This window comes from Pteropus medius, unplaced genomic scaffold (genome assembly GCF_902729225.1).
Source record: "Pteropus medius unplaced genomic scaffold, Ma_sr-lr_union100, whole genome shotgun sequence".
Lineage (NCBI taxonomy): Eukaryota > Metazoa > Chordata > Mammalia > Chiroptera > Pteropodidae > Pteropus > Pteropus medius.
Genome location: NW_024342467.1, coordinates 1,239,418 through 1,258,180, shown reverse-complemented (window position 1 = coordinate 1,258,180; position 18,763 = coordinate 1,239,418). Strand labels below are relative to the sequence as shown.

The 18,763-nt window shown below is 31.6% G+C and overlaps 2 pseudogenes; both read left to right on the top strand.

Moving 5' to 3' along the window:
- Positions 1 to 1,601: 1,601 nt before the first annotated feature.
- On the top strand, positions 1,602 to 1,717 carry LOC120602591 (uncharacterized; annotated as a pseudogene).
- A 6,766-nt stretch (positions 1,718 to 8,483) lies between these two features.
- On the top strand, positions 8,484 to 8,602 carry LOC120602516 (uncharacterized; annotated as a pseudogene).
- The last annotated feature ends 10,161 nt before the right edge of the window (positions 8,603 to 18,763 follow it).

The window sequence follows — 18,763 nt, the reverse complement described above, 5'->3', positions numbered from 1 at the left end:
ATTCTGACAGGATATAGCTCAAAACTCACAGCCCTGAATTATTCTACCCAGGAGGAAAGGAAGCCTGGGTATTTATGTACCAACTCCCAAGTATCATTGGGTACAGGCTGATCCTGGGGTTGTCAACTTTCCAGCATTTACAGCCACAAGAGGTGCTTCCTTACACAGTTTTGGAAAAGGCTCATTTTAACTGGAAGTTAGAAGTTGGCAGAAATCTACCAACATAAGGTTTGAAAAAAATGGTTGGGAGCATAACATTGTCTGCTACAAAAGCTTTATAAATTACTTTTCTCAGTTGAGTTTTAATCTACTTGGGATTGATGTGTGTGTGTGAGTGAGTGAGTGATATTTGGAACCAATTATAGTGTTTTTGTTTTTTTTTTATTTTCTTTCACCTTCCTCCCTCTTTCCCTCTCTTCCTCCCTCCCTCCTTCCTTTCTTCTTTCTTTCATCTTTTTATATGTTGTTTTAATTTTTATTTTCAAATGGATAGCTAATTGTTTTAGCAACATTTGTTGAAAATTCCATATTTTCCTTATTCATCTTCAATACCACCATGGCCGTATACCAAATGTTCAACAAATCCATGTATTAGATGCAAATATAAATAATATTCCTTTTAAAATTTCCATTTTCTAACTATTTGTTGCAGGCTAACAAAACATCACCTGCTTCTGTCAAATAGTAATTTAGTATCTGACAGATAAATTCTACTAATTCATTTGTACATTCTGTTGATTTTTATGTACATCATAATGTTCCCCTTGAACGATGAGACTTTTGTTTCCTCTTTTCTGATCCTTTTTTTAAAATATGTTTTTTTCAGCTTACTGTGCTGGCTAGAATTTTTAGTACTATGTTGGCTAGAAATGGTGAATATTTGTGTTCTCAAAGAAAAAGTTTCTGTTTCACCATTAACTGATATTTGCTGTCTATTTTTCCCCTTTTAATCTGGTTTTAAGAAATATCTTTTTTACTATTTTTCTAAGAGTTTGCATTTGATTCCAATCATGAATACATGTTACATATTATCAAGGATATTTTCTGCATCTGTTCAGATGCTCACGTAATTTGTGTCCTTTATTTTGTGATTGTGATAAAATATAAGAAACGGACTTTCTATTGTTCATTAAATCGTATTGGTCATGATGCATTATCTTCATTATCTTTTTTATACATTAAGTAATTCATTTTGCCTAATTTTTTGTTGGAGGGAAAAAGGCTGCTCCCTGTGTTCTGAGTGAAGATAACTTTTCTATTTTGCTTTTCTCATATTTTGGAATCAAGGCAAAAATGAAGAGAAATGTGCTTTTTTATTTGTCTTATCAAAAATTGTTTACATAGATTAGTATGATTTGTCTTTCAAATTAAGAATTTATTGAAGAATTCATGTTGGTTTGCATTTTTGTGGAAATATTTTTTTTACTACTAATTGAATTTATTTAAAGTTTATAAGACTATATAGGGTTTAGTTTTTTTTCTTGAGTAAGAAAATTATATTTTTCTAGGGATTTTTTAATTTAATTAAAATTAAATTTTTAATTTTAACTTATAGCAGTTATTAATTAGTCTCATAGTCTCTATTAAAAATTATTTATCTTGTCTATAACCATACCACCCTGAACAAGCCTGATGTCTGATCTCGGAAGCTAAGCAGGGTTGGGTCTGGTTAGTACTTGGATGGGAGACCACCTAGGAAGACCAGGTGCTATAGGTGTAAAAAATTAAAAAATAAGGGATTGTAAACTGACAAGATCCTTGCAATCTGTGAGGTCAACCAAGGGTTGTCTTGCCTAAAAAATACATATATATTATTTATCTTCATTTTAGAATTTTACTTTTTGTTTTTGTTTTTATAACTAGAGTGTAAGGAGGACTTGAGATTATCGATTAGTGAATTAATTTGATAAAATAGGCATTTGAAATGTATCAGTCCTATACTCTGTACCAACTGCATAAGAGACAGGAAAACAAAGAGCTTTAAGTAAGAAGGAAATCCTTTCATTAAGTCAGGAAGGCCCAGGTTCATGTGAGAATTTAGAACTGTAAAATAATGGTTAAATTTAAGAGAGTGTCGGGACTTTAAAGTGTCTGGCAATAAACAGTAAAAAACAGCCAAGATATAGAAAAAATTATTCCTCAAAAGAGGTGTACACCTAGGAAGGTGTGCTTATATGGCATATGCAGTGAAACGTTAGGGAAGACCAAAGAGATGGACTCTGAAAAGGAATTTGAAAAATGTGCTATAGGGAATTTGGTGCCAAGTTAAAGCCAGATGGACTTTGTGGTAATTTAAGAGGCTATTTCCGGCTGAATTGTGAAGGATAAATTAGTATAATGAGTATTAAAAGTCAGATATAATTTAGGTTCTCCACCTTGCTTTCTTTTACAGACTTAATAATCTTGATTATAGATATTTTCTAAAGTTAACAAACTGATTCTGGTATCTGATGTCCTATTCATTAAAACTATGAAACGATTAACAATTTAGTTGAGCAAATTCTACCTAATTTCAAATTCATGCAACTGGTTACTACATATGAAATTATTTTTGTTCTTGAAGATCACTGGCTCTGTTTATGGTATTTACTGTGTTCTAAAATAGATTGTACAGAATGTTACTTAGGTGTTTTTACCTGGTATAACAATTTTTTGGTTGTCATGATGGTACTGGTGAGAGTTTATTTTTTCTTTCTAGAATCAAAATTAGGCCTACATCTTTTGGAAATTTTAAATTAGAGCATTTTCTATACTCTGGTATAATTTAAACTACTTATAAATCATTTACTACTTGAAAGTTTGGTAGGACTATTCCATATGATTGGACCTATGGACTTATATCAGAGTAAAGATTTTACCCACCTTTTTAATTTTGTCTGTGATTATTTTTATATTAAAGTTTCTAGCCTCATCTATTGTGAGTTGCTAGTAAGTTTTCATTCATGGAAATATCATACAGTTCACCCAGATTATCAAATATATGGAATGCAGCAATTTTCTCAGTATTTACAGGTATATTCACTTTATTTTCCATAACTTTGTTACTTGGAAAAGAAAATTGAGTGCTTTCAATCTATTAGTTTCAAAGCTTTCTCTCTCTTGCTCTCTCTCTCTCCAAACGTGTGTGTATGTGTATATATATATATACTTACACACATACATATACATACATACACACATGCATACATACATACACACATCCATATTGGTTTAATAGTGAAATTCCACAGGGACGAAAGAAAACTAAATGAATTTGAATATGTGAAGAAACCCCTGCAGAGAGTTAAGGCAGTTTTGACCTACTGTTTGGGAGGGCAGATGGCTCCCCTTGCAGGGGAGAGAGGAGTGCCAGGGTTGGTCAAATTTGGGGAAAAACTGGAGAAAGCTTGAGAGATCAGATTTACTGGGTTTCACTGCCCTAACAATGTCATTACAGAATACCTTGGACTTACAAGGCAGAAAAACGGAAGCACCAGTTCTCACTGAAGGGACTAGTGGGATAACTTGAGCAGAGTCTTGGAGCCCAGCCCATGTCACTAAATTATTCTTTTTAGGGTATTACTTTACACTTAGTATCTCAATTCTGTCTTTATTACATGCCACAATATACACTAACTGATATTTTATTTAAGTTTATTAAAATAATGCACATTTGATAAGTCTAACTGTATATCTTAGAGTAGACTTGATCAGACTAGCAAGGAATTGTAGCATATTAAATCTTCAATAAAATAGTACAATATAGTCTTCAATTTGTCCTTTGTGTTAGCTTGCAAGTTGAGGAGAGACCTTCCAAATGAATAATTTTCATTGCTAATAATCTTGTTCATTTTTTAAAATTTAGTTAACACATATCACTTTCTGCTGCTAACAAGCATTCTTAATTATGAATGCCCTATTAATTCTAAGCAAAGAAGTGTAATGATAATTTTAAGAAGACTTAATGACAATACTATAGATGAGTCCATGATGAGAATGATAGTAAAGTATTTTTTATTAGTTGGTCACAATTATTCCTTTATCTATACCATTAGTTTTGGGGAATGGAAGAACTATTATTTATTTTATTATAATATGCTAAATAACCAAGCAGGAGTTTAAAGGCATACCTGTAAACTGACTCTTATAGGGGTGGCACTAAAATTGAATTGAGCACCAATTTAAGTATGACAGGAACTGAACTAGGCACTGTAGTACAAAGCAATCAGCACGAAGTTACTGTCTGATCAGATTTATGTTTCCTGTAGCTTGAAAGATGAAATCAAAGCAATCGAATAAAGAACAAATATTAAGAGGAGAAAAATATGTATAATTATATTTTTGGACTATATAAAATTGTTGCATAATTTGCACTACCTTCTATTTGATTTTAAAATGAGAATAGAGTGGAGAAAAGAAAAAGTTTTAAAAATGGCTGAATTATTATAGATAAACTAGTAAAATTGTACTTATTCATCTCTAACTGCATGGATATGAACTCTTTCAAACCTTAATATTCTTCAAGTATATGTGCACATTTTCTTCTTTATATTTGAATGTTTCTTCTTATGCTCTAATATAATATTTGTATTTATTTTTGCATATTCAAACTTGAAAAATGAAAACAACTATATATATTTCTACATGCTTATAATTCCAGTTACCATAAATGTGATGTTATATATGTATTGTGATATGTGTTATATATGTGATGTTATATATGTATTGTGATATGTGTTATATATGTGATGTGTTATAAATGTGATGTTATATATGTATTGTGATATGTGTTATATATGTATATATGTGATGTTATATATGAAAATAAAGATGAAAACACTTACTCTTAAGTACTGCATTGCATTTAAGTTATATGTTTAAGAAAACAATTAAAAATAAATTTCACAAAAGTCTATTTAAGTAACATATAATTTTAGACAAAATAATCTGATATTGTAAACATTTGGCTTGTAGGTTAACATCTTGTGAAATCACATTATAATTCAGTACCAAGAAGCTCAGCCTTGGAACAAAGAGAAAATTTAAATTCATTTAATTTTCACAGTCCAAATATAGATCTTTTGTGGCAGAGTGCCAGCAGTTTCCTTGGGTCAAAGAAAATAAATATCACACCACTCTTATAACAAAAACAAAAAATACAGCCAGTATTTTAAATTCCATACAAACTGGCTTTTATTGAAATATTCAAATAAGCAGTATCTTCTTTCTATGAGTCCCCCCTTTAATTAGAGTATAAAAAATGTGATGGATATAATACAAAATGTGACCATCTGCTTTTCTCAGTTTTGTCTTTTCCAGTTAGAACTCGCAGGTGTCTATTAAACAATGATGAATTAGAAGGAAGTCTCTTTTCTTTACTCATTTGTCTGTAACTACCTTAATGATAATAATTCATTTGCATTTTTAATTTCCTCAGTTGTGAATGAGCACCTCTGAACCATTTCTAATTATTTTACAATTTTCTTGTATTATTTATTATTCATGCTTTCTATTTACTAAATAAAAATGACTTTTCCTCTGAAGGACATTTGCAATTCTTATTATGCCAACATAGATCATCTGGCTCCATATAAGAAATGAGTAAAAGAAAACATAGGGAAATAATATTCAACCAGTAACAATTAAATGGACATACCTGTTCACCCATTATATACAACAGAGTGTAAAACAGGGAGTATAATCTAGAATAACAGAAACTATACTTATTAATTTTTAATTGAATATGTAAAGCTTGCAGCTCAACTCACTTATCTGAGAAAATAGCAGTATAGAAATGTAAATAAACTGTTGACTGGTAGCCAGTGAAGGTAGGAACCTATGTAAAACATTTCCTACAGACTATATATTATGATTATATTAAAAACGCAGAATATAAATGACATAAAAGAACTCACCAGCTACCTAGTTTATTTAAATGTTTAGTCAAAGGCTATTTATAATGTTATGTTGGGCCCAGTTCCTACTGGCTAATGAGAACACATGGTTCACATCTTTTCCAACTTTATGTTTAGTGACATCATTGGTAGTCTGAAATTGGCCATGGTGAAAATTTTTACATCATGAAAATTGTCAAATGAAAATTGTCAAATCAATCAGGACTAGCCAGTTTACTAGTACACAGCTGCCTGTGAGGCTTGGTAGAATTCCTTTTCCTTACTAAGAGAATATAAGCAAAATAGCTTCTGATAGACTCACTTTAATGAGGATGCATGATGTTACAGTTAAAATCAGAGGTTGAAAGGGATGGAATTTAGAATGAGGTTGAAGAAAAGATGGCAGAATTGTCCCTGGTGGTAGCTTTAACTGACCTGCTTTTCTTCTACATGTGTATACACAATTGCTGAGAGCAATTCCCTTTGTTTCCTTCTTAGGGTAATGATATGGCCAGATAAATTTGTATTATAAATTATAAAATAGTCCTTGCTGCTCTTTTATTCTCTTACTTTCCTGGAATGGATCACGATTTGTCTACATTAGAGTGAACTCATTCTATATAATGAATCAGTTATGGTGAAGTTGGTAGCAGTTCCGTCAAGCTCCTTGGATTAGAAGGGAAGCACAATATGTGCATGTGTATATATTTATCATAGAATTATAATTATATATATGTAATTATTTTTGCCTCGGTGTGAAGATGAGTTAATATTTCTGTGTAGTAGTTGTATTTACATATTGTATATATTCTCTTTGCAAACATTTTTTTCCTGAGCTGGTCACTCATTCCTCAAGAGCGTATTTTTACCAACTTCCATTTAATATAGAGGGATGGATCCAGATTTTATGAAACCTGAAACAAACAATTTGGGGATCCTGCTTTAAGAAAAATGATGCAAAATTATGAATAAAAAATTAGGTGTAAACTTGAATAGTTAATTAGAACACAAAAATAAATTACAACAAACTATACTTTTTAAAATATTGATAAATACCAGAAAAATTATAAAACAGAAAAAAATTATAATATTTTTATTAATTAATATCCTGGCACACCTCTATATTTTTCTATATTTTTGGCTGCATTCTCTTTGTTGTCTTTTCATATTATAACAATTTTAAAATAGTTTTTTTATAGAAAATAAATTATCTTTATTTTCCAGGTTGACCAAAATGTTGTTTATTATGACTGACACTTTGATAAGTTTTGATGATAATCAAAGCCTTCATTTACAGATTTACACATTGGATGACTGGAATAATTTTCCTGACTATCTAATAGACCCATATATTTCAAACTTCAGTTCTCTTTTATTGCCCTTATACTTCTGGTACCAGGCCCCACGGAACACATTTATTCTCTAACGGCTCTCTGTGAGTGAGAGGATCTGAAAATTAACCTTCACCCTTAATGACAAATTAGCCTCTGAATATGGAGTAAATTACTATTTAAATATCAAGTAAACCCTCCCCCCATTCCCAACAGCAAGTATACTAAAATGCTTTTAGCAAAAATAAACAACACAAATCTTACATCGAACTCTTACTATCCAGAAAAGAATCAAACGTTTGTGTGATACATAGTACATGGTCTAGGATCTATACCTTCTTTCCTCCCCTTCCTTCCTTCCTTCCTTCCTTCCTTCCTTCCTTCCTTCCTTCCTTCTTCCTCTCCCTCCCTCCTCCCCTCCTCTCTCTTTCTCACTTTGGGACCACTAAGTGCTAAGTAAAAACAGAAAACATTTGAGACTAAATGTACACTAATTATGGAAACACATTTAATAATCTAAATTTTAATATATTCATAAACCAAATCAATGATATACTTCTATTTTCTAATATTACATATTATTATTTTACTTATATTTATTAGGAAATTGGGTAAGAAATGAATACACTTGATATCTCTTTTTTCTTGAATATGTTGACATAATTTCTGAGCATACTTTGAAATGTTTATCTAATGAATTTTTAAAGATAATTTTTATACATTGTGTCGATTAATTTTTATCATGTCATTATTCAAATTTCCTGAGTAAACATTTTAGTTTCCTGTATTTAAGAGCATTAACATTTTTATTATTTAATTTTTTTCATTTATACTCGACTTCCTTCTAACTAATATTATTAAACTGCCATACATATCTAAATAGTTTATTTATGCAACATATAATTATAAAGCCTCTACCTAAACCATATATTCTGCTAAATACTAAAAATAAAATAAAAATAAATTGCTCATGCTTTCAATGTTATTATATTAAGATCATACTTATATTAAAACAATTCATCTTTGAGCTTTTCTTTTGTATGATTTCTTGTACATGGTCCTTTTTCTCATTCAGAATTGTCCACAGAACTTGGAGAATTAGAATTTTTTAATGGGAATGTACCATTTAAAAAGTAAATATTTACTTTAATCGGATTATATTTAACTGCCAAAATAGATTCTTTTTGGCAGTTAAAATATTTCTTGGAGAACAGTGAGAAATTATAATTTGGATAGCAATAACCTTTAACTTATTTTGTTAATAAAAGAAACGAAAAATGTCTATGGCCATGCTACCCTGAACAAGCCCGATCCCATCAGATCTCAGAAGCTAAGCAGGGTCGGGCTTGGTTAGTACTTAGATGAGAGACCACCTAGGAAGACCAGGTGCTGTAGGTATAAAAATTAAAAAATAAAAAAAATAAGAGATTGTAAGTTGACAAGTTTCTTGTGATCTATGAGGTCAGCTAAGAGTTGCCTCACCTAAAAAAACAAAAACAAAAACAAAAGAAACAAAAAATGCAAAATAAGTAAACAGGGAAGAACTTGGGGAATAAGAATGTGTTCCTTGGTTCTGTTGAACCAGATGGCACAAAAAGAACAGGGTGGATATAACCATAAAGGAAGTTTTAAGGCCTTGGAAGAGAGGCAAGGAAAGATAGTGGAATAGTATCGTTAGTTATAGGAAAATTTCTGTAGCTGAATCATTTACCCACAGATGTCCTCATCCAAGAGATTGCAAAGATGAGCTGTGGTGAACGATATTAACTTTTCTTCTATGGTGAAACCTTGCTAAAAGCTTTAAGTCGAGAATAACATCATACCAATAGTGATCACTGAGAAAGTGTCCACGTGTCCACATGTGCAATCTTTGTGAAAGTCCTGTGAAAAATGTCCCATTTTGGACAGTTTTCTTTACAATGGCTCACGATATGTTCAGGCTCCTTAACAGAGACTGAAATCTGTGAAACCAGAAGAATAAGTGAACGATAAAGCCCCCAATGGCCATGCGTGGAAGTGACTTGCAAACAGTGAAGTACATGCCAGTACATGAACGTGGTTATAATTAAACAGGATTGGTCATTGAGTTAAATTTGAGCTCTGGACAAGGAGCACACTAAAATACTTTATCACTCCATCATATTATTACTATATTATTGTAAATTATTCAATCAATAGAAATGATTGAACACTTTTGGGAACAAGGTAGAGTAATAAAACATGTGCAAGTACAATTACAATCCCACTTAATACAAAGACCAGGATTTGATCATCTTAATTATTAAAATTTCACCAGGAGGCACAAAAATAAGCAAAATTCATCTGAGACATTTAAATGGAAGCATAGACTCATATATTCTCAAATTTAGCAAGTATGTTAGATGCCATACTGAAAAACACTTATTAAACATAGAAATCTTTTAAATCGACTCAGCAATTAGTTTCCTTAGAGAAGCTTATTTAATTATTGATGAGCTGTAGTTATTAAAATTTTTCTTAAATATAATAAAATATGCCTATTTATAACTTTATACTGATACTTATTCCATTTTCTAAAACTGTAACACCATGATTAGAATTTGTCTTCTAAATCTGTGGTCCTTTCTTAGCTTGTTTTGCTGGGACATTCTGGACAGACAACTTACATGTCAGAGATTGTCCCACAAGCATAACTAGGTTTTTTAATGCACCGTGTCATAAACAATAGAGAGTATAAAATTTTTAGAATTACCTTTCTTTTCCAGTGTGTCTTTATTTTCTATTGCTGTGGACAGATAATCTTTCTATTCTGTGTGACAATCTTTCAAATTGTGAAAATGTGTTTTCTGCTACCAAACCCAAAACTTTTCTACCATCCAATTATTCTTGTTTCTAGATTATACAACTCAGATTTCTTCAACATTATCTTATATCTCCACTCTCTGATTCTCATCATCACAGTGGTTATTCTTCTCATTATGGCAAGGGATGATTACTGAGATCCATGTAGTGACAAGAACTGACCAAGATAAAAATGAGCAAGTTATACTTCTTGGTCTAGGAACTTAGAACTGAATGAAGGGTAGGGTGCATAGGTGTAGAATACAGTAAGTTTCTATGATTAAAACATATTTTAGAAGAAAACTGATGGAAACGAGGAAGGGAGTTTGCTATCTCATATCTGGGAAAAATATTCAGGCAGAGGAATAACCAGTGCAGTCTCTAAAACAGAAACTCTAAGGCAAGGAAGTTGATGGCTCTGGAATAGAGTGAGCAAGTTTTGTGGGAGATGAAAAGAGATAAGGTTTGACTTGTTAAGTTAGAGAATGAAAGTGATACCAAAGTCCCACTACTACATCTTTTAGCTACAATTTTCTGTACCCATGAGTTTTCACTGTGGGAAACTGGGGTAGTGGTATAGGGATTGATAAATTGCAGGCTAAAGATGGTGTATTCTTAAGAGCGCTATTTGATTGAAAGTTTACTAATTAGAGCATTACATTTATCTTAATAGTAAATATAATTATGGCATTTATCAGCACTTTTCAAATTTGATGTACATAGAAATCACATGAAGATCTTATTAAAATATAAATTGAGTCAAATTTTTGAGATTTGTATTTCTAATAAGCTGCTAGATAATGATGATGCTTCAGGTCAAAAATCATATTTTGAGTAGCAATATTTGTATTATTTTTAGAATACAAGGTAAAATACTTGTGGTGAGACACTTTAGAATAATCTCACAAACACCAAGTTGTGCATATATTTATATTCCTCCGGTCTTAAAGGATACATAAAGTTGAAAAAAAGACAAAATTTCAAAAGGCTTTTTTTTAACCCTAGAGATCTTACACTTGGATTTGGGCTGCACCCACTAGATGCTAATAATGCATTCAGTTACAGCACACAGATAACCAATTCAACTGTATAATGCACGGCTATAGGAGAAACATTAGCAAGTTAACATACCTTTTATGAGCTATTTTTAATAAACAAGTTTTGCAGTCTTAAGTTAAAAATAATGAGTTGCAAAACCAATTCACGAGATACATTTCAGAAATTATTTAAATATCTATAATCAAAAGAAAAAAACAAAGTACCTATTGATTAATCTTCTATATAAGTATTTATTATCAACTCTATTTTAAAAATCTAAGTTGATAGAGGGACTTTTACTATTGTCAAAGTGTGAAACTAGCTCTATATCTTTTGGCTTGAGTCTCAGCTTAAAATAGCTCATGTATCCCATCTACCTAAAACAGGGTCAATCATCCTTAATTAATTTATATGCTTCATCAATGAGAAGCATCCATTTGATTTATTAATAGGTCTCTAGAGAGCAAATTAGCTTCCTTGGCAGTTCCTGACATGCTTTGAATTGCAGTACAAACAGAAATTTGTTTGCTATCTCTCTATCTAGCTTTGATGAACGAAATCCTTTAAAGCCATGAGTATGATGACAACGACAGAACGGTAGAGATTTTAGTTATATTCTAACTCAACATCATCATCACATTTTTCTGTTAAGAAAATGGCTGCTGAGAGAATTTAAGGAACCTACACAAAGTCCCACTGCTGGCTAATGGTAAAACTAATTATGACATATTGGATTTCTGGTCTCACTGTTCTATGGGTCACACCCAACCCTCTCATCTCTATTTTAAGCTAGTTTATCTTAACAAAGTTGACTTGTGACACGCTCCCTAACATATTATAAGTGCTTAAAAGTATAAAAGGAGATATGCCTTGTGAACTTTATGAATTCAATACAAATATAGCATAGACTATAGATAATTAATACTATTATTACAATAATGACATCTTTTCACAAAACATGTTCTCATTCTTCTAAAGAAAATATGATCATGATATTTGATTCAGTGTATTTCACTAACTACAAATGCCATATGCATTTACTCAGTTTCCTCCTCTTTACATCAATGTTCTAAGAGAACAGATAGTAATACTTCAGTGATAATGTTTTTCTGGCTACAAGAGACCTACATGAAATGCTGTATATGGAGAATGACTCCGCCTTGACTTCTGGGCCTCTAGGACAAAGATAATCAGGAGTCAATGGCTAAGAAGTAGATGAGGGAACAGATACTCAAAATGGTATTCTGCAGTGTGAAGCAAATGAGGAAACTATAAGTGTGGCCAAGTAGAGCACAGGTGTGGCTGAGGTTTCTTAAGTAAATCCAGCCTTTGGAAGAACAATAGACTACAGTTCAGCCAGCATTAGATAAGGCTGGAGAGGCATAGGGATATCCATAAATATCTAATCTAATGCAAACTCACGGGGTGATCTCTTCCTGCCCATTTTACTAACTCCCCACTGGATTTAGCCACACAACAATGGAGCTCAATTTTCTCCTAGCAATTTACAAAGTTATTTTCAGGAATTTAAAGTTTATTTTTACAATAATGAAACAGAGGCACATGGACACTAAGTTTCTTGCCTAAGGCCATGCAGTAAATTAGTACTAATATAGCTAGTATACTTGGGTTTCATTATGCACAGATTATGTAACTGAAATGTACCTGAAAATCCACAAGCGGCTTTTGAATTTTTCTAACTTCAATGTACTAGATTAGTGTTGTAACCAGCACACATTGGATTTCAATTTTTTTTCAAAGAAAAGAAATTCAATCCCAGTTATATAGTCCATTGTGGTTTTGTCTAGAATAAAACATGCCCTTCACTTCCCATCACTTAGTATTTATTTAAGTACTTATTCTCAATATCCTCAGATAGTAAATACCATGGGGAGACATGGCTCTTGTATTTACAACTGCCATCTGGCCTTAATATGAGTTGGTACATATTAAGAATTCTATAAACATTCAATAAATTAAAAATAATATCATCTCACACTTGCTAGAATGATTATTATCAAAAAAGACTAAAGATAAGTTTTGACAAGGATGTGGAAGAAAGAGAACACTTGTACAGTGTTGGTGGAAATGCAAATTGGTATAGCCATTGCAAAAAATAGTAAGGAATTTCCTTAAAAAATTAAATATAGAACTACCATATGATCCAGCAATTCTACTTCCGGGTACATATCCAAAGAAGATAAAATCATTATCTCAAAGAGATATCTACATTCCTATGTTCATTGCAGCATTGTTTGTAATAGCCAAGATATTGAAACAACTTAAGTGCTTGTCAACAGATAAATGGATAAAGATGTTTATGTGTATATATATATCTAAAGATGTTTATGTGTATATATATATCTATATAAATATCCACTATGTATATATATAAAGATATTTATATATGCATATATATGCATATATGTGTGTGTGTATGTGTGTGTGTATATATATATATATTTCAGTCACAAGAAAGAAGGACATCCTGCCATGAATGGACCTTGAGGGCATCATGCTAAGTGAGATAACTCAGACTGAAAAATACCATATGACATTGCTTATATGTGGAATGTAAAAAAGCCAAATTCATAAAAACTGGTGGTTAACTGGTAGATAAGGGTTAGAGGAATAGGGCAGATGTTTAAGGGTACAAACTTGCAACTAATAGTAAATAAACCCTAGAAACCTAATGTACAATATAGCTAATATAGACAACACTATTGTACTATAACCATCAAACTTACTAAGAGACTAGATCTTAATTATTCCGGCCACTAAAAAGAAATGTCAGTTATGTGACATGAGAGAGGTGCTAAGTATAGGTACAATGGCAGTCATAATACAATATATAAGTGCTTCGAACAATATGCTGTATATCTTAAATTTACAAAATGTTATATGTCAAATATATTTTATTTATTTATTTAATTAACTTTATTGAGGTGACATTGGTTAATAAAGTCATATAGGTTTCAAGTATACAATTCAATAATATGTCATATGTACATTGCATTGTGTGTCCACCACCCAAAGTTAATTTTCCTTCTGTCACCATATATTTGATCCCATTTACCTTTATCTACCTTCCACCTTCCCCTCTGGTACCCACTAAACTGATGTCTGTGTCCATGAGACTCTTTGTCTTGTTGGTTTGTTGATTTCAGTTTTATATTATATTGCACATATGAGTGAAATCATATGGTTCTCAACCTTTTCTGTCTGATTTATTTCGCTTAGCGTGATAATTCAAGATCTATCTATGTTATTGCAAATGGCGGTATTTCATCTTTTCTCATGGTTGAGTGAATTCCATTGTGTATATGTACCACAGTTTCTTTATCTGATCATCTACTGAAGTACATTTGGATTGTTTCCATATCTTGGCCGCTGTGAATAATGAGGCTGTGAACATTGAGGTGCATATACCTTTACTGATAAATGTTTTCAAATTTGGGGGGTAGATACTCAGAAAAGGGATTGCGAGTCATACGGTAATTCTACTCTTAATTTTTTGAGGAACCTCCATGCTATTTACCCATAGTGGCTTTACCAATTTACATTCCCACCAGCAATGTATGAGGGTTCCTTTTTACCTACAATCTCTCCAACACTTGTTATTACTTATCCTTTTGATGATAGCCATTCTAACAGGTATAAGGTGCTATCTCATTGTGGTTTTGATTTGCATTTCCCTGATAGCTAGTGAAATTGAGCATCTTTTCATACGTCTGTTGACCACTTGTATGTCTTCTTGAGAGAAATGTCTGATCGGGTCCTCCGCTCATTTTTTAATTGAATTGTTTTTGTTGTTGCTGAGTTGCATGACTTCTGTGTATATAGTGGATATTAGGCCCTTTTTAAAGGTGCTGTTTGCAAATATCTTCTCCCATTCAGATGGTTGCCTCTTTGTCTTGTCGATGGTTTCTTTTGCTGTGTGGAAGCTTTTTAGTTTGATATAGTCTCATTTATCTATTTTGGTTTTTACTTCCCTTGCCTTTGAGGTCAAATTTATAAAATCTTCTTTAAATCCAAGGTCTATGAATTTACTACCTATGTTTTCTTCTATGCAATTTATTATTTCAGGTTTTATATTTCGATCTTTGATACATTTTGAGTTAATTTTGATTTATAGTGACAGCAGTCTAGTTTCATTCTTTTGCATGTGGCTTTCCAACTTTTCTAGCACCATTTATTGAACAGACTTTCTTTCCTCCATTGAATGTTTTTGGCCCCTTTGTCAAAAATTATTTGCCCAAAATTAAGGGGGTTTATTTCTGGAATCTCAATTCTGTTCCACTGGTATGTGTGTGTGTTTTTCTGCCAATACCATGCTGTTTTGATTATTGTCACTTTGTAGTATAATTTGAAGTCAAGCAGAGCAATACTGCTTGCCTTGTTTTTTTTTTCTCAGGATGGCTTTGGCTATTCAAGGTCTTTTGATGATTTTCTGTTCTATTTCTTTAAAAAGTACAATTGCGATTTTGATGGTGATTGCATTAAATCTGTATGTTGCTTTTGATGATATGGCTATTTTAACTATGTTGATTCTTCCAATTCATGAACATGGAATATATTTCTGTTTCTTTGTGCCTTCTTCAATTTTTCTTAATAGTGTCTTACACTTTTCTGTGTATAGGTCCTTCATAAGCTTTGTTAGATTTATTCCTAGGTATTTGACTCTTTTTGTTGCAATTGAAAAGGAATTCTTTTTTTCATTTTTTATTCTAAAAATTCATTGTAAATGCAATAGAACACTATGGATTTTTGTATACTTATTTTGTATCCTGCAACTTATTGTATTTGTTAATTGTTTCTAATAGATTCTTGGTGGAGTTTTTAGGGCTTTCTATATAGAGAATCATGTCATCGAGGGGCACAGAATGGTTTAACATACACAAATCAATTAATGTGATACACTACAGAGACAAAATAAAAGATAAACATCATTGATCATATCAATAGTTGCAGGGAAAGCATTTGACGATTTAACAACATCCATTTATGATTAAAACACTTAATAAAATGTGTATAGAAGGAAAGTACCTCAACATAATAAAGGCCATATATGACAAACCTTCAGCTAACATCATACTTAATGGTGAAAAACCAAAAACCTTCCCTCTAAGATCAGGAACAAGACAAGGCTGTTCATTAACACCATTATTATTCAATATAGTGTTGGAAGTCCTAGCTAGAGCAATCAGGTAAGAGAAAGAATAAAAGGCATCCAAACTGGGAATGAGGAAGTCATATTGTCACTTTTGTCAAATATATTTCAATAAAATAAAATAAAATAAAATAAAATAAAATATAAAGCTTCTCTCCTAGATGGTGTTTAGGGATTTTAAGTGATACTTCTAATTTTTAACTCAGTGGATCTAAAAACGTTTAAACCAAAATCCAAATGCTGAAGACATAGCTTACATATTTCAATTTTCTTGATTATTAATTGGTTCATTATCCAGAAAACTCATTCAACGAAGCCTTATTTTAGTTCTAAATGTAATACCTCCTTTATATGGTTTCCACGTAAATTCTCTGACATAATATTTCATTGATTACTACTTGGTTAAAATATCCTCCTTCCTTTTTATTAGTCTTGGTAAAAATACTGTAAATATAATCAATTATCTTTGCACTTAGATTTTCTTTAAGAGGTTTGTTTTTAAAAGATATCACATACGAATTATCCTGTGAAGATTTAATCTGCATATTAAGAATTCTTGGGTTATCTTGGTCTGTTAAATCTATCATCTTGCCTATAAGTGTATAACATTTTCCATCTCTCAGACTGCCACCTGAGTGTTATAAGTGCAATGGTCTCTGTTCAGTCTCCTGAGTCTCTCAGCTGTCCTGAGACTCTAGTGTCTGTGCTGACTTTATTGACCTTTACTAAATAATAATAATTCCCATCTAGTGCTGACCCCAACATGTAACCTGCATAGAGTCTTCGGGTTAGCAGGAGTAACCTCTGTTCAATGTAGCTGAACTGCCATTCTGGCATGTGTTTTATACTCTCCAGATTGCTTAATTTATATTCTACTTTGTTTCTGGTCTTCTGAGAACATAGAGGCAAATGTATTTGCTATTTACTCATCCTAAATGCTATAAAACCCTCACCCTTTTTTTGCGGGGGTGGGGTAGCGGGGTAGAGAATCAGAATGGAATTTGATTCTCTGATTTTATAGGTGTCTGTTGTTTTCCCCTTTCCAGTTTTTTGTTTTTTGTTTTTTGTTTTAAGAGAGAATTACTGCCAGTGTCTCATTTTCTTCTGTTCAATTATTTTTTCGACCCCCATACTACTCATTCTCCTACCCCATACAATAATCTTTTTTTCTAGTATTACCTTGTTTTGATCATTATTAGAAGTGATACCAGAAACTGTTAAAGAAGTTCTACCTTTACCGAATGTGAACTCATGTTCATATTTAGAAAGTAAATAAATTAAAGTAAAGCAGAGAACATTTGCAAGAAAAAATAGTTCTATATTTCCGAAATGATTTCTGTCAGAACACATGTATAGTATATGCTGTAAACACTTTCCTATAATAAAATATGCACTGAATTGCTACTTTTATTGCTCACAAATGGAAGAAAGAAATAATAGTGAGAGAATGAAAATTACTGACTGATCGAGTTGATTATATACATCTGCTATAGGGTATTCTGCATAGTGCCTATGTGGCATCCACCCAACAACTGCATTCTATGAAAAAAAAATTATAAAGCCACTATTTTCCGTATCTGCTAAACTTTTAAAACAGAAGTAAATAGATTTTATAAATGTTTTTCTTAACCCTGATAAAATAAAATGTTCATAGCAGGGTGTCTTGTAACAAACTGTCTTCTGAAATTGCGACAGGACATTCTACATGCCTACTGGCCATTTAATTTAATGGGATTTTTATTAGTGTACACATACTGGTTATTTAAACCACAGGGGTCTTTGCAGGTATAGGCACGAAGAGAACAGAAAGGAAAAACCAATGCTGCAATTCGTTATTTTTTTAAAATTAAATACTCACATTTTGTATTCATTTATTTAAATTACATTTCTACTACCTTGTTTTTCTAAAGCATTAGGGGATTATCACTTTTAAACAGGTGCAAACCAATATACAATACAAAGGATTTGTTTTTAAATCATCCATTTCTTTCAACTCTCAAAGATGGTACTGCTGTAAACATTTTGCAACTACATTTTCTTTAAGCTTGGTAACAGATAATTCCAGCTAAACAGAAATAAAACTTATCTTTCTAAAATAAATTTGTTTTTGTTTCTGTTACCATATTTTATTTTCTTACAACTGGCAAAATGACAAGTATGTGCATTATAGTTTAATAATAGACATGTAATTATCTATTTAATAGCCATACGTTTCTTTGATAGAAATTCTAGAATTTGCAAATCTACGCAATTGAGATTTCACTTAGTTTCATGTGAAATACATGTGCTTAAAGATGTAATATAAAGAGCCTATGTTACCATTAAACTGGCATGTTAGTGATCAAGTTTTCTTTGAATTATTTTCTATTTCTTTTTCAAACACTTTCTTAAAGTTCTGTTTGATAAAAGTTTTACCTGAACTGTTAAGATCATTCAAAGGACTAAATCTTAATATAATTGAAAGTTTACGTTTGTGGTATTATAAATTTTAATTTAAAAAGAGAGAATAGTGTTAAGAAAAATTATTTTAT